Source organism: Mastomys coucha, chromosome X (genome assembly GCF_008632895.1).
Source record: "Mastomys coucha isolate ucsf_1 chromosome X, UCSF_Mcou_1, whole genome shotgun sequence".
NCBI classification, from domain to species: Eukaryota; Metazoa; Chordata; class Mammalia; order Rodentia; family Muridae; genus Mastomys; species Mastomys coucha.
This window is the reverse complement of record NC_045030.1, coordinates 136,963,392-136,981,025: the sequence shown is the minus strand read 5'-3', so window position 1 is coordinate 136,981,025 and position 17,634 is coordinate 136,963,392.

Sequence of the window (17,634 nt, the reverse complement as noted above, 5' to 3'; positions counted from 1 at the left end):
AAAAAAAAAAAAAGAGAGAGAAAACAGCAACCAACAGATTGGGAAAAGTTCTTTACCAGTGCTATATCTGATAGAGGGCTAATATCCAATATCCACAAAGAACTCAAGAAGTTAGACTCCAGAGAAACAAATAACCCTATTAACAATGGGGTACAGAACTAAACAAAGAATTCTTAACTGAGAATTATTGAATGGCCTAGAAGCACCTAAAGAAATGTTCAACATCCTTAGTCATCAGGGAAATGCAAATAAAAACAACCCTGAGATTCCACCTCACACCAATCAGAGGGCAAGGATAAAAAACTCAGGTGACAGCAGATGCTGATGAGGATGTGAAGAAAAAGGAACACTCTTTCTTCGTTGTTTGGATTGCATGCTGATACAACCACTCTGGAAATCAGTCTTGCAGGTCCTCAGAAATTTTTATATAGTATTACCTAGGTATCCAGCTACACCACTCCTGGGCATATACCCAAAAGATGCTCCAACATATAACAAGGACACATGCTCTACTATGTTCATAGCAGGCTTATTTATAATAGCCAGAAGCTGGAAACAACCCAGATTTACTTCAACAGAAGAATGGATACAGAAATTGTGGTACATTGTAGTTTTCTGCCAGCGGACCCTACATGATAGTGGATTGTCCTGGACCAGAGACGAACGGGACCTGAGGACAATAAGCAAAGAGAAACCACACCAAGTTGATGTATCAAGGTGTACTTTACTTTGGGTGCAGAGTGTTTTTATAGTAAGGCAAAAACGAAACCAACAACATTCAGACATTTAACATAAACATGAGACCGGACTAAGGGAGATCAGCAGTCAGTTTACAACAGAAACTTTAAGTGTGAGTTCTGGCAGAACCGAGCTGATTGTCAGTCTTTGATCTCCGCAGCAGCTTTTCGCTCCACTGGTGGGCAGCCTTATTCCGGGGCCTGCCATGGCATTCTTTTGCTTTTGGCCTGAACAGCATTCTTCCGCTTATGGGAACAGGGGAGGGAGACCACAGTACATTTACACAATGGAGTACTAATCAGCTATTAAAAAGAATGACTTCATGAAATTTTCAGTCAAATGGAGGGAACTTGAAAAAAATCATCCTGAGTGAGGTCACTGAATCACAAAGAACACACATGTATGTACTCACTGATAAGTAGATATTAGCCCAAAAGGTCAGAATACCCAAGATACAATTCACAGACCATGGGAAGCTCAAGAAGAAGGAAGACCAAAGTGTAGATGCTTTGGTCCTTCTTAGAAGGAGGAACAAAATACTCATGGGAGGAAATACAGACACAAAGTGTGGAGCAGAGACTGAAGGAAAGGACATCCTGAGACTGCCCCACCTGGTGATCCATCCCATATACAGTCACCAAATGAAGATAAATTGTTTATGCCAAAAAGTGCATGCTGACAGGAGCCTGATACAGCTGTCTCCTGAGAGGCTCTGCCAGAGCCTGACTAATACAGAGGCAGAGGCTCACAGCCATCCATTGGACTGAGCATGGGGTCTTCAGTCCTGTCCCCAGTGGAAGAGTTAGAGAAAGGTCTGAAGGAGGTGAAGGTTTTGTAACCCCATAGGAAGAACAACAAATATCTACCAACCAGACCCCCCAGAGCTCCCTGGGACTAAACCACCAACCAAAGAGTATACATGGAGGGACTCTCAGCTCCAGCCACATGTGTAGCAGAGGATGGCCTTGTAGGGCATCAATGGAAGGAGAAACCCTTGGTCCTGTGAAGGCTTGATGCCCCTGTGTAGGGAAATGCCAGGGTAGGGAAGAGGGAGTGGGTGGGAGGGTGGGTGGCATGCACCCTTGTAGAAGCAGGGGGAGAGGGAATGGGATAGGATGTTTTCTGGTGGGGGGGGGAACTGGAAAAGGGGATAACATTTGAAATGTAAATAAAGAAAATATACAATAAAAAAGAGAGGCTTATATTATATGTTCTATTTGGAATTTCTTATTATAATTTCTGTCTTAGGTTTTATAATATTGATCATGTATTAAATTAATGTATAGGATACAGATATATAAGTTTGAAAGTAAAGATACATCTAGGAACCAGAAAAAAAGGAAAGAAATAGTTATGAAGCGAGTACCTATTTGCTCACTAACCAGCCTAAGAAGTTGAATGCAACCAACCAAAACTTTTGAAATACATGGATTTTCTTTCCTCCTCTCCAGGACTGGGTACTACCCCAAGATTTTGTAGGTTACCTTTTTGTTCTTATTCATGTATGTGTCTGTACATAGTGTGGCTTAGTTTCTTGCTGCTTTTAGATCTTGACAGATGTATTGATTTTTCTAGAAAAACCTTTGCTAACTCTTTGGTGAGCTTTACTCATGACAATAAGGATGGCTTTGTTCAGTCATTGTTATTAAAATTGCTCTTGTATAAATATGCTGTAATCCATGCATTCTTAGATGAAATACTTACACTGGATTAAAAACTTTTTCATAAGATTATGCATGTTAAGATTTGAAAGTAAATCCTCAAGAAATGTGTAAAAATATAAAGTAAAAGTTAAGTACATTCTCCTCATCCCCTGTATGAAAGCAACCACTCTTAAGATTTAGTTTCTATATTTCAAGGATTTTAGCTGGCAGTGGTGGTGTATGTCATTAATCCCAGTACTCAGGAGGCAGAAGCAGGTGGATCTCTGTGAGTTCTATGCCAGCCTGGTCTACACGTAGCTCAAGTTCCGGGACAGCCAAGACTACACAGAGAAACCCTGTCTCTAGAGAAAAAAAGAAGAAGGAAAGAAATTTCTACATATGCATGCTTATTGATGTATGTATATATATATATATATATATATATATGTATACACACACATATATACACACATATGTGTACATATATATGCATATGTGTATATATGTATATGTATATACATATGTACGTATACATATGTACACATATATGTACACATGTGTACACATGTATACACATATGTGTGCATATATGTATATTATGTATATATGTGTATATATGTGTATGTATGTATATGTATATGTATATATGTATATGCATATATATGTATATGCATATATGTATATATGTGTATATATATGTATATATATGTATGTATATACATGTATACATATATATGTGTGTGTGTGTATATGTATTTACTTAAGGAACAGAATTACACCCACATAATTCCCTAAATAATTTTATTCAGTTGTGTATTATGGATATCACTCTATGTCATTAAAATATATTTCTGTCCTTTTAAGGGTTGTCCATATATGTTAATATTTATCTAAGTTAACTTATACTACCCTATATTATTGATGAATATTACTAATGAAAACTTCTGCTATTATAATAATGCTGCCATGACTGCTTTTATAGATACATTTAAATGAAGATGAAAATATAATTATTGGGTTGAAGATAGTTTTATTTTTTTCTACTTAATTGTTCTTGCTCTACTTTATTGTGTTTTCCTTGTGTTTCCTCTTGGAATTCTGCATGTTCTTTTCCTTATGATTATCAAAATACTTCACTTGTAGATCATTTGGAAAACACAAAAGTTGTAAGGACAAATCAAAGTAGCCTATATTCCCATTTATTTGTAGAAAGCCCCATTGTTCTTTGGTTACTTCTTTCTATATATGGAGGATATTTGACAGTCTTAGGAAACATGCCCCAAGACATAACAGAATAGTAAATCTTGACTGTACCTACAATACATTCTACTCATAAGACATGATTTTAGGAGCAATTATATTTAGTAATTGAAACATATTCTTAATGACTTTTGTTTGTTTCCATGAAGAAATATAGTGGAACTGCTTATAGTAAAGATCTCTCACACTGTCAAATTCAAACAATTCTACAATATTATTTATTTAGAAGTTTTACTTGGGCCCTATGAGATGGCTCAGTGGGCAAAAGTACTTGCTTTCAAACAGGAGGGCTTGAATTTGATCCCAGGTAGAAAGATTGGAGCCATTTCTGGAAGTAGTCCTGTGACATCGTGACATCCTTACATGTGCATGTATGTACATGTGTGTGTGTGTGTGTGTGTGTGTGTGTGTGTGTGTGTGTGCGTGTGCATATGCAAGCGTGTGGCAAAGTAAAATCACAAAAAAGAAAAACATAAAAGTTCTACTACTATCTGAACATTATTTCCACGGTTTTGGTCTCTCATAGGTACCATCAGCAGCAATCCCATTTGCATTTTCTTTTTAGACCACTTTGAACCAAACTGAAAATAATAATTGCTACTTTTTAACATATTGTTCATACTTCATCATGGACTCAACATTGCACTGCACATATTTTTCAGGTCTACTTTACACTGGAACTGTAAGTATTTGTAGAGTTCTATGTTTGTTTCTTGTATTTAGTCACGAGGTAATAATTATTACTGATAATCACTCTAATTATTTGTCAAGATGAGTAGACATCTCTGTATTATTAAGTATACAAACATGATCATGTCATTTTGTAATTTTCTTTTACTTTCAAATTTTTACAAGATACTATTATGCTCGTCATTTTAATGCATAATCCTATTTTTTCATTTCTGTGGTCATATTTTATACTCAATACACAAGGATTCACATTATTTTTAAAATATATGGGTTGTATTATACAGAATAATGTATTATCACTTGTTCAAGTATTATCTTATAAATGGCCATTTATGCTTTGTTTCATTTGTTTGGTATTATGATCAATATTCCATGAGGTACCAATTGTTTCAGTTTATTTGGACCTTTTCTGACTTTAGTATGGAAAGTTTGAAAGTCTAGGAAAAATCTCTCTTCTGGGTAAACTGAAACAATTGGTTGTCATAGTCTGATATATATATATATATATATATATATATATATATATATATTCACCCATATTTCTGCTGCAACTACATCTATTCCTAGATTGCTAGGTCTGACTTGGTTCATACCTGATGCTCATGGGAAATGGTACTGAAATGGGATCCAGTTTCCCTATAGGGTGAAGAATGTAGAGAAGGAGACATATAAGAATCTGGTCTGTACTTGAAAGAGCAATTCACAACTTAAAGGAGGAAAAGTTCTGTCTGCTCATAGTTTCAGGACAGGTTCAGTCTTCCGTGATGGGGAAGGCTGTGAAGTCTTTACATGATGACTTGATCAGGAAGCAGAGGATGGAATTTAAGGCAGGGTTGGGCCATAAATAGTCCTCAAAATCCTACCTCCAGTAGCCCATCTCTGATATCAAGGTTTCAATCTTCTAAGGACTATAGAACAACCCCTTCACAGTGCCACCAGCTGGGGGACATTTTATATTCATATAATGACACCTACCAAGCAAAACTCTCTTGGTCTTTGTCACATTTACCCTTCCTGGGCCTTAAGTTGCTTTTGTCAGAGTAGTTTGTCACAGCAACAAGAAAAGTAAGACATTCTCAAGGATGAGTGACAGATGAACAGGGATGGCCTGAGCCAACCAGGCAGCCCTCATCCATTGTTTGAGGAGAAGGAATGAAGTTATTTCAGTCTGGAGCTGATTTTCATGCTGGGAAGTGGTGGTGGGGACCTGTGGGCATGAACAAGGTGGTGAGAGACTGCATAACTCTTTCTTTTCATTTCTATCTCTGCTTTGAATTCAACATCAGAAGCCACCAGGCAGTGGTGGTGCACGCCTTTAATCCCAGCACTTGGGAGGCAGAGGCAGGTGGATTTCTGAGTTCGAGTCCAGCCTGGTCTACAGAGTGAGTTCCAGGATAGCCAGGAATACACAGAGAAACCTTGTCTCAACAAAACAAAAACAAACAAACAAACAAAAATCAAACAACAACAACAACAAACCATCAGAAGCCATAGCTGTGGCTGGCAGTTCCCACCTCACAGCATGTCTCCAAGGTCATCTGAAGTGGACGTGCTTTAGTTTATACTACAAGAATTGATGTCTTTAGAAATGAAGTTCTTAGTCAATGACATCATCTCTCTTTATGGGTCTGGTGTCATGTTCAGCTTTAATCAGAGTATATTTAGAATCCAAAGTGTGCTCTGTGGTCCAGGATGCATTCATGGCCCTTATACTGTCAATCTTCATTTTGATGAAATGCTAGATTATGGCCATAAATGTCTGAATTGTGTCACACACTCCTAACAAAATCACTGTCAATAGGATATCTGTAAAAAGTGCCCAGCCATCTCCAACCTTTATTTATTTCTCTTTATTTCACTGTATAGGAAATCCTACACTGTTAATGATACTCTCTCATGCTTGCAGACAGGAGTCTAGCATGCCTATCCTCTGAGAGGCTCCACCCAGAAGTTGACTCAGAATGATGTATAGACCAACAGGCAAACAATGGCTGGAGCTTGGGGACTTTTATGGAAGAGTTGAGGGAAGGATTGTGGGCCCCTAAGGGGTTAGGAACTCTACAGCAAGACCAACAGAATCAAAACTAACCTGGATCTTGGGGCTCTCAGAGACTGAACAACCAACCAAAGATTATATACGGGATAGAACTAGGTCTCTCTGGACATTTGTAGCAGATGTGCAGTTTGGCCTTCATGTGGGTCCCAAACACCTGGAGCAGGGGCTATCCTAAAAGCTGTTACCTCTATGTGGCATGTGTTTTAGTAGCTGGGCTGCTTTGTCTGGCCTTAGTGGAAGAGGAAGTGCCTAGCCTCATAGAGACTAGAAGTGTCAGGGTCAGGGGATAACCAGGGCGTCCTCTACTCACTCAGAGGAGAAGGGGTTCTGGGATGGGGGATGGGGAGCAGGGAATGGGGGAAGAGTTGTAGGAAGGAGTGACCCAGTGGGGGGCAGTGAGTAGGATGCAAAGAAAATAAGTTTAAAAAAAGAATCTGGTCTATATTAGAAGTCACAATAAAAATCTTTTATCTGTCAGGTATTTGAGTGGAGGAAAGGGGAACCATAGAAGAAAGGTGAAGGAGGTGTAAAGGAGAAAGGGGAAAGACCTAATGACGAAACTCACCTTCATATTTTCATCTACAGTCAGCCAGTCCTCTTGTGTAGAATGTCTGATTTCAGCGCATAGCAGTGAGATGAGAATCTGGAGATCTATCTGATTTAGTGTCTTTAAAAATTCAAATAGGAAAAACTAATGTTTTGCTTCTTTCTGGTGCTCTGTGTACCTTAGAAGACTAAACTCCAGTTGTTAAGATGGACTTAAAGTACTTCTGCTGTTTATAAGGGTTATAAAATATGAATATTGCTCCCAGTAATCCACAGATGTCTTCTTGGACTGTTTACAGATGCTGGGTTACATTACCATCTCTTCATTACTACTGAGCAAATCAGGTTTCAGCTGGCCCCTTTAATATGCACATGCACAGCTTCTTCTGCCATCTGAGGTAGCGAATAGAGCTAAGATTCTCAATATTGTTTGCCGCATGCTTTTAGTAAAGCAGCAATTAAGGAAGGAAAGAACATGAGTCTTCCAGGACCTTACACTCATCTGTCACTTCTAAAATAGCTTCAAGGCGATTTGTTAGCTAGTGCTGGCTGAATGATTGCTTTTCCTGTGATAATTGCCAATGAATTTCCTGTAAGGCCAGAATAGGAGAGGGGAAAGGGGGAAGGTAAAGAAGAACCAATCCTAGGCTGTTTGTTTCATATAATATCTTATATCAAGTCTTTAGAAATTCCTAGATTTAAAATATCAGAAAAGGGGTTCAGGAGAGATGGCTCAGTGGTTAAGAGCACTGACTGCTCTTCCAAAGGTCCTGAGTTCAAATCCTAGCAACCACATGATGGCTCACAACCACCCGTAATGAGATCTGATGCCCTCTTTCGGGAGTGTCTGAAGACAGCTACAGTGTACTTATATATAATAAATAAATCAACCTTAAAAATAAAATTAAATATCAAAATAGAACAGCTCATCTTCCAAATTGGGATGAACTGCTCAAAGGCTAAGATGCTGACCTTGAGGCACCTATTTAGTCAAGAGACAGAATAGAAGGCCTTGCAAATCTACAGTCCCAAACTATATGACAGTTTTGATAGAAGGATTTTGGATGACACAGTTGAAAAAATAAACAGAGACCCTGGATTTATTTTTTGTTTCTATTGCGTGGATGTTGTACTTCAGGTAATGAGCATTAATTTCTTGTCAATTAGATGTGGATAATAAGCCCATGGCTGTCTGGAAAGACAGTATCAGGTTGTTCTCAGTGCCAACTATGGGATAAAGACCCAAGTTTCAGTCTTGATTATGTCATGGGTTTGCTATGTGACTTGGGCAAGAAACTCTAAACTCATTATTTTGCAGTGTGTTAAGTGGAATAATGACATTGCTTCCTAAGGACTATTAGAGGTTAGTTTAAGTAATCTTTTTATATATGTCTCTATATGTTTTGAACATGTGTGTATGTATGTGTACAGTGTGTGAATGTCCTTGTGCATGCATGTATGTGAACATATGGAAACCTGGGGGTTGACATTAATATTTCTTCCTTAATTGGTTTTTCCTGTATTTATCAATATAAAATTCCTCAATTGAACTCCCTGATGACTAAGTTTTCAAATATAAGAGCCTGTGGGGGCCATTCTTATTCAAACCACGACATCACACACCCTGACACCATAAGCTTGTAGTCATATCACAATGCAGAAATGCATTCAGCCCAACTTCAAACAGCCCCATTCTCTATCACAGTCTCAACACTGTTTAAAAGTCCAAATTTCAGTGTCTTCTGAGTCTCATGGTACTCTGTTAGCTGTAACACCCGTGAAATCAAAATCAAATAGCAGGTCACAAACTTACAATATGCAGTGATACTGAATATACATTACCATTTCAAAAGGGGAGAAATAACCTAACAAGGAAATACTGGGCCAAAGTAAGACTGAAAACTGGCTGTGCAAATTCCAAATTATGCATTGTCATGCATGTCTGATGTCAAAGCATTCTTCAGATCTCCAACCCCTTTCATCTTTGTTGAGTGAAACATATTGCTGTCTCGGGTTGGTTCCATACCCAGTCTACAAATTTTCTTGGCAAGTATCTCGTGACTCGAGCATCTTCAACATCTTGGGATCTTCAAGGCAATCCAAGTTTCACTTTCATAGCTTCACACAATGGTCTCTTTAAGCCTCTATAAAGGGACACCCTCACACATGCCTGGCCTCAAAGGCATTTCTTAGCCACTGAGGACGATTCTACAACCTCTTTTTAGTATCCTTGACTCTAAACCCAGAACCATGTGGTCAAAGCTGTCAGGTTCTGGGCTAGAATTCAGCCTCTTGGTTACATAGTCATACCAGCTTTCCTTCACTGCTTAAGCTTTTCTTTATTTTCACAAGATGGAAACTTATCGGGTGAGGTCTTACCCTGAGGTTATCACTTCCTTTATCTGACTTAACAATAGGCTTTTCTTTAAATGTTTTTTATCACTTTGAGCACTGGACTTAAGCTCCATCATACTTCCTGGTGTTCCTTTTCTCCTGAAACTGTACATTTTGTGTTTTTCTCATATGCAGCTTGCTCCTTTTAATTATAGATCTGCAAAAGTGTGACCACTAATTACCATGTGATAGCATCAGTACTAGGCTGCCTTGAAATCTTCTCTGCCAAAACCACTAATCCAAAATTCTTCGGTTTAGTCTCAGGCAGACTTTTTGAACAAAGGCAGAAAGCAGCCATATTATTTGCCAAAATATCACAAGCATTGTCCCTTGGCCACTTACTAATACTCTTGTCCTTTGAAACCTCTCTAACTGGGATGTCATAATCTACATTTGTCAAAGCTCTATTGTCTTCCATATTCCTACACCTTAAACCATGCTTAAATTGTTCAATTACTTTCCTTGTCCAAAATTCCAAAATCCATATTCTTTCAACAAGCAGCATGTTCAGGCCTGTCACAGCAATACTTAGCTCCCTGGTACCAACTTCTGTCTTAGTATTCTATTGCTGTAAAGCGATCTATGATTATGGCAACTGTTATAAAAGAAAACATTTGGGAGGGGGACTAATTTACAGTTTCAGAGGTTTACTCTGTTATCGTCATGGTAGGGCACATGGTGTCATACAGGAACATAGTACTGGAGAAGTAGCTGAGCGTTCTACTTCCAGATCCACAGGCACCAGGATGAGCAGGATACTCTGGGCCTGGTTTGGGCTTCCCCCCTCCCAAATAATGTTTTTATTGATTTTTTGGGGAATTTCACTTCATACACTTCAATCACTCTTACTTCATAGTCCTTCCATGAACATGCTCCTGCCCTTGTGACTTCTGAACAATCCCTCAATTAAACAAACAAACAAAATCTCAAGTCCAATTTGTGTTGTTTATATACATACTGGAGCATGGATAAGCTGCCAGTGCTCAGCCCCTTAATGAAAATTGGGCCCTTTTTCACCTGCATACCTTCCAGAAGTCATCAATTGTAGAGTTACACTTCGGCATCTTCACAATTTTTAAGAATTCTCTTTGATGCCTTCTGTTTTAGGCTACTAACTTTGGGGGTGGTTCAGGGAGGAGTAGATTTTGTCACAGAAACCTTCCATGTCTCTCTCAACTGTGCATCTACAGTTATCAACATCACTGCTAAAGCAGCTATTTTGCTCTTTACAGTCAGCTGAAGCTGACTGGGTTTTCTCATGGTTTCTGGTGACAGCATAGACTATGAACATGGCCCCCAGTTGCAGTAGGACCATAAACCTGGACAAGGCTCTCAAAGGCAATATGGATGATGGACATCACCATGGTACAAGCCACTCACTGTCAATATGTCTCCCAGTGGTGGCATGGCATAAGGACATCAGCCTGAATTGAGGCTGCAGCACAGACCATAGACATCCTCATGGACTTTGGTGGCAATTCAGACCATGGACATCACTACAGATGCCAGCTGAAACAGGACCTTAGATTCAGTCATGACCCTTGGCAGTAGCAAGTACTGGGAATCACCATGGCTCCAATGGCAGCACAGGTCCACCCACATCAGTGTTGCCCCCAGTGATAGCATAGCCCACTTACATCAACATGGTCTCAGGCCACAGCACAAACCATTGGACATCCTCAAGGCCTTTGGTAAGGTCCATCATATTCCACAGACATCAACACAGACCCTGACTGCAGCAGGACCATGAACCCAGACAAAGCCCTTGGTGGCAGCATGGGCTTGACATCACCATGGCCCCAGATGATAGCGCAGGCCACTAAGATTAGTATGGCCCCTGGTGTCAGCCTAGCCCGAAGACATCAACATGGCTTCAGTTGGCAGTATAGATCATGGATACCCACATGTGGTTAACATGGCCAAAGGTATCAACCCAGGCCCTGGCTGAAATAGGACCATAGACCCAGAAATAACCTATGAGGTAGTAACTTGGACTTTTGAAACCTCAAAGCTCAACCCTCCCCCGCCCCCAGTGATGTACTCTCCAACAAGGCCATATCTTCTAATCCTTCTCAAATAGTGCCACTCCTTGATTAAGTAAGCATTCAAATATGTCTATTCAAATAGGTCTATGGGGACCATTCTTATTCAAACTGCCACAACTTCTATGCACAAGAATAAATAAATGTAAAGAATTTTCCCCCACAAAAAAGTGTCACTAACAATGAATCACTTTAAGAAATGAGGGAATTGGCTGCTATAAGCATTTTTCTTATTACTTCATTTTCTGCCCAGACTCTTGTGCTATGAAGCCAAAAGGATTGCAGTAGTGTCTACCCAGAACTGGAATTCATTTTGGAACTAATGTTGCAAATCTCATCTGCATCCAGACACTGGATAAGACTGATTCAGAGTGCTGACTTTAGAAGGTCGATAATTACAAGGATGTGATAACAATTAAGAAAGAAGGAAACCTAATTGATGACTTGGTAGACTGTTTTTCCCTTGAGCAACGATTAACTTGCATATAAGTCAGATCAGTAAAGTACTTATCCCAACATTTGTGTTTTGAAAACACGTGGTCACTCATCTAACTTCACCTCTGGGATTCAGCCTATGTAACAATTGCTTATGATGCTGGCTAGTAAGTAGGGGGAGTTGTGTTTTGTATCATTTTAAAGATTCCTCTTTCATGTGAGACAGTAAGAACAGATAGCAAGGAATAGGCAATAAACAAAGAGATATTTTAGTTGTAGTTGGGCATCGTTTACCAGAGAGTATACTGAACACTTTCCATAATACTCTTTGTGGTTCCTATTTTAGGGATTACCTCTTGGAGGACTAAAAACATTTCTTTAATTTTAAATTTAGTTGTCCATGGTGTTTGTGTTTGTTTATGAGTGCCATGATGTATGTGTGGAGGTCTGAGGACAACCTTGGATGTTAGTTCTCACTATCCACCTTGTTTGAGCAAGGCTCTCTTGGTTGCTATTGTGTACACCATGTTGGTTAGCCCATGAACCTTGGAGTATTTTCCTGACTCCACCTCCGATCTCACCATAGGAATACCAGGATTGAAGTCATGTGCCTCTATATCCTGCTTTACATGGACTCTAAGACTTGATCTCTGGTTTTCATGGTTGTTTAGCAAATTCTTTACCAACTGATTCATCTCTTTAGTCTAGAAATGTTTAATTTGCTTTTAGAATGTTCCTCTAAGTGGGGGAGCACAAGATAGTCTTTTGTTAAATGTGAGATGGGCTCATATAGGATTATGTCTTAGGAAAACTTTGTAACTTTACTGATGAACGATTCATTAAGGGAAAATAAGAAAAGATTACTTACTTTTGTCCAGATAATACCATGGGATAATGACTACTTTGAACTGAATCCCAATTTCTGTATTTTCATTCATTCTGGGTATGCATTTGTTTAAATGGGTAGGATAGGTAACAAGTTTTAGCAAGCAAATTTGAACAACCAATAATTCCTTTTAGTATAAATTCATTCTGTGGAATGGTTATATTTTATTTTTTTAAAATATTTTTTCACTTTTATTATATTTTTATTATTTATAAAATTTAATTTAAATGTATTTTGATCTTTTCCTTTCCCAAGTTCATCCCTCTCTCTTACCATTCAAGTTTAAGTTCTTTGTCAAACAAACACGTAATACAACAATAACCGCTCCAAACCAAGGAAACAAAACACTCTCCCTACAACCCAAAAATCTCACCAAACTGTAATCAAATAAAAACACACTCAAAAAACTTCCTGAACACAAGGCCAGCCCAGGGGTGGTTGATATATCAGTGTCACTACAGTAGAGGAAATTGTTTCCACATGTCTCAGGAGGTATAAATGACAGTTCAGTTGTTAACCTTTACCATAGTGCCTAGGTGTTCATTCATTCATTCACTCACTCATTCATTCACTTATTTATCCATTCATTCGCTCTATAAAAAATAGCAAAATAAAATATGAGATAAAACAAGAGCTATTCTATCAAATTTGGTCAAGACAAACCAACAGAAGGAAAAGAACCCAAGAGAAGGCACAAGAAACAGAGACCCACTTGTTTGTATACTTAGGAATCACATAAAAACACTAAACTAGAAGCCATAATATAAGCACAGAGGAGCCGGTGTGGACTGTATAGACCCTGTGTATGCTGCTTCAGTCTCTGTGAGTGTCATTCAAAGATTATATTTTAAAAATAATCTGAAATCCAATACCGTGTAGTATATTTTATTTTTGTTTTACTCTTTGAAACAGATAAGGTATCCTATACCCCATAGTGGCCAGAAATTTACTATATAGCTGAGGATGACCTTGAACTCCTAATCCGTCTTCCTCCACATACCAAGGGCTGGGATGAAGTGTATATGCCCACCAGGTCTGGCTTGGGTTCTGTATTTTACTTCACAGAATCACCAACACTTTGTATATATTTTTTTCTATTATTTTTATGACTTTTTTTATTCTTTCCCTTTTCGTTCATGTAGCTCAATTCAAGGAAGTTGGAAATGTATGTAAAAAGTAAACGACTCAAGCACAGAAACACTATTCCATGTTCTCATTTGTTTGTGGAAGCAGAAATTGATCTTAAAAAACCAAAGGTTTATGGGAGAGGAAGAAGAGGTTGGTTGTTGGTTACAGGGGTACGTTATGATAAGCAGATCTTCCTAATATGATACAGCAGTCTGATGGTTGCTCTTAACTATCAAATTGACAGAAGGTGAATCACCTGGGAAGAGAGTCTCAAGGAAGGGTTGGCTAAATCAGGTTGCACTGTGGACATTTCTTTCTGAGACTGTCTTGATTATTTTAATTAATATGGGAAGCCCCTGCTTAAAAGTGGGTGGCAGAGGGCTAGCGAGATGGCTCAGCAGTTAAGAGCACTGACTGCTCTCCTGAAGGTCCTGAGTTCAAATCCCAGCAACCACATGGTGGTTCACAACCATCTGTAATAAGATTTGACTTCCTCTTCTGGAGTGTCTGAAGACAGCTACAATGTACTTACATATATAAATAAATCTTTTTTTTGAAAAAAAAAATAGTGGGTGGCAGAATGCCTTAGTTTTTAGCCCTGTTCTTGACTGTAGATATGACAAGCTGCTTCAGACTTCAGTCTCAACTTCCCTGCAATGATGTAAGCTTGAACTGCAGCCTAAGTTTCAAATGGACTTGCTTCCACTCTATCATTTTTCTCTTATTTAATGCTAGAACATAGCTGAGCTCTAGGTCAATTTATTTCTGATTTCTTTTTTAAATGGATTTTTCTTTTTAATTGAAACTGTATATTATACATATGTGCCAATTAGGCAAGGTCTTTCAAAAAAGAATAATACAAAATGGAAAAATTAACAGTTTCTAAAGAAAAATTAAATAAGAATAATTAAAAAAGATTTCGTTTGTAGTTGCCACTGGGGTGGGGAGAAGCTAGACAGTGTCATGTACACTGAAGGCCCCTAAGGTGCTAAAAATTGTTTTTAATTTAAGTAGTGGATCCAGGAGTGGTTGAATCATCTTTTACTACTATTCCTCAAATTGTAGTTAGGCTTATCTTTTGTGAAAATTTTGTAATAAAAATGAAAAGAGTGCTTTTCTATGTTTGTAGGCTATCTGCCCAATGTCAGTCTTTGACTGAGATATGTTTGTTTTTCTAACTCAATGAAAATTCAAAATTTCAATTAGTTTATTTCTATGCTTAAGTCAAACTTTCATTTTATGAGTCAGGTGTACTTGCACAAGTTGAGATGGATCAGTTTGTGTGAATAAATAGTTTTGTCATAAAGTGATAATATAAATAAACAACTGTACCTTCTATTTAGCACCCACTAGCTCACTGACAGGCACCAACTGGAAGGATGCCATTCCTTACGTGACTGTGATATATATCAATCTTTGCTGCTAAATTAGAGATGGCCTATGCTAAATTGCATTTGTGAAGTTCAACGTTGCAGTGGACCATAGACACAGGTAGTGATCTATCAATCTTTTATGATTACATCACATTTAAGAGAAAACATTAGTAGTCTTTGCCAGACTGGAGTACAGGAGTAAATCCTTGGTTTGATCTTTTAGTTCAGATACAATGCCCCTTACTTTAGACTACAGCCTTAGGAAACATACTATAGGAACATTATAATGTCTTTCTTTGTGGGCACACCACTCAACTGCTTTGCTCTCTGGTTTCCTTGTGTGTAAATACAGAGGGCTAAATCAAGCAATATTTAAAGTGATTTTGATACCATTAACATGTTATGGTTCTAAACTCTGAGCATCCCTTTCCATATGTCCAGGATATTCCTTATGATTTAAATAAAATTCTTGGCTTATAAAGAATTAGGTTCCATTGTGGATTTTTTTCAAATGACATTTGTTTTTGTCATTTCTCCATCCTCTCCTCTCCCCATACCCCTCCCACTTTCATGTCACATGTGATCTGTTGTCATTTACCCAGTTCTCAAAACTTCTAGTTTTTTTCTTGTGATCTCCTATCTAGTTTTGTAGCCTATACTCACTCTCTGACAGCTTCCTAAATAGTTAAGGAAATAAGTTATTATTACCTTTCTAAAAATAAGAAAAGCAAGGGTGAGGCTGGAGAGATGGCTCACTGGCTAAGGGCACTGGCTTTTCTTGTAGAGGACTTGGGTTTGAATTCTAGCACCCACATTCTGGCTCACAACTGTCTGTCACTCCAGTTCCAGGGGAACTGTCACTCTGTTTTGGGCCTTTGCTGATACCAGGCACAAACCTGGTGTACATGCAGACAAAACACTAATATGCATAAAATAAAATAGAAATACATGCTGAAAAAGAAAAGAAAAGAAAAGAAAACCAGGGCTCAGAAAGCATGGTGCTCTCATATATACAATATATTTCAAGGAAATTATAGATACTATTGAGACAGGCTAACATTTGTATTGATGCTTATATATAAAACATTTGATATATAACTGAGATAGATTTGCAAGACTGTGGCAGAATACATGGGCTATTTAATGCATAGTGCTGGAACAAATGGTTATCCTTATGGAAAAAGTGAAATTAGATCTCTATTTCACATTATGTACAATAACCAAATCCAGATGTTTTTAGAAGGCCTATGTATAAAATACAAATGTGTTAGTATAAGAAAACATTTTATTGTAGGATATAAGGGTTTCTTGAATGAAGCAAAAGGAGTAAACTAGAAAAAGAGAACATTGAAATTGTACTGTATTGAAATATAATAAAAGAAAACTAAATGAGTGGAGTTAGAAATCAAGGTGCAAGAGAATTGTTTTAAGTTGATATAGAAATTAAATGTGATCTCACCGATTTGAAAGGAGCAGGAAGGAGAGGAAGAATTTGTAAGTTAGGGTCTTGGCCAAATCAAGAGAGAAGGCAAGGGAGCCAAATTCGTCATCTGTGTCACTATAGATTAAATCCGATAAACCAAAAACCAGAGCAATGCCAACAGCATCAAAAACAGTGAACAGAGAAAGAGAAATGTCGAAAGGGATTTGCCTTAGAGCAAAGAGCAGGGAGGAGGCATTTCACTTGTCGTTTTTGTACCACTCTGGACTGCTTAGGGGTTTAATTCCCATTTACATGTTCCCTATATAATTAAAAAACCATAATTAAATGAGTAGGAAAAATAAATATGACTAAGTTGTAGGCTTTGACCTCATTTTCTAACCAGAACTTTCAATATGACACAAGAGGATCAAGTTGGCAGGTTAGAGCCTAAGCATTGCATCTGTTAAGTCCCCAGAGAGATGATTGCATTTCTCAAATAAGGCAGAAGCAGGTTGGAAAGTGTTTCAATCCTTCTCTCAAGTCTCCTCTGTTTACATGATTCATGGGAAACAGATGGCCCAGCTGTCTGTATTTAAGAAAAGGGTGTGGGGGTTTTCATGGCTTATAATCAATGAAGCAATAATTACAACCATTTCGAATAAACTGGACTGCATTAAAAGTGTTGAATTTAATTTGTGAATGAGATGGAGGGACAAAAGAAAAGGTAGGATGATTGGAGTATAATTACAACATATTGAGGAAAGGGTATTTAACATTGAAGTAGCTAAACACCTCACTAGAGACCTGTCAGCAATATGTTGGGAGAAATGGACTAGGTCTGTCCTAGATTTCTCTAACCCTACCTTAGCAATTTCATGGTATATCTGGCATTTTATTCAGAGCTGACATAGTCTCTTTCATCCAACAAACATTAGTGTTACTAAGAATATATTGGAGTCAAGTCAACTTTGAGAGCTATGGGTAAAAACTTTATTTCTTTTTCTCTAGTCCCCTTCTATC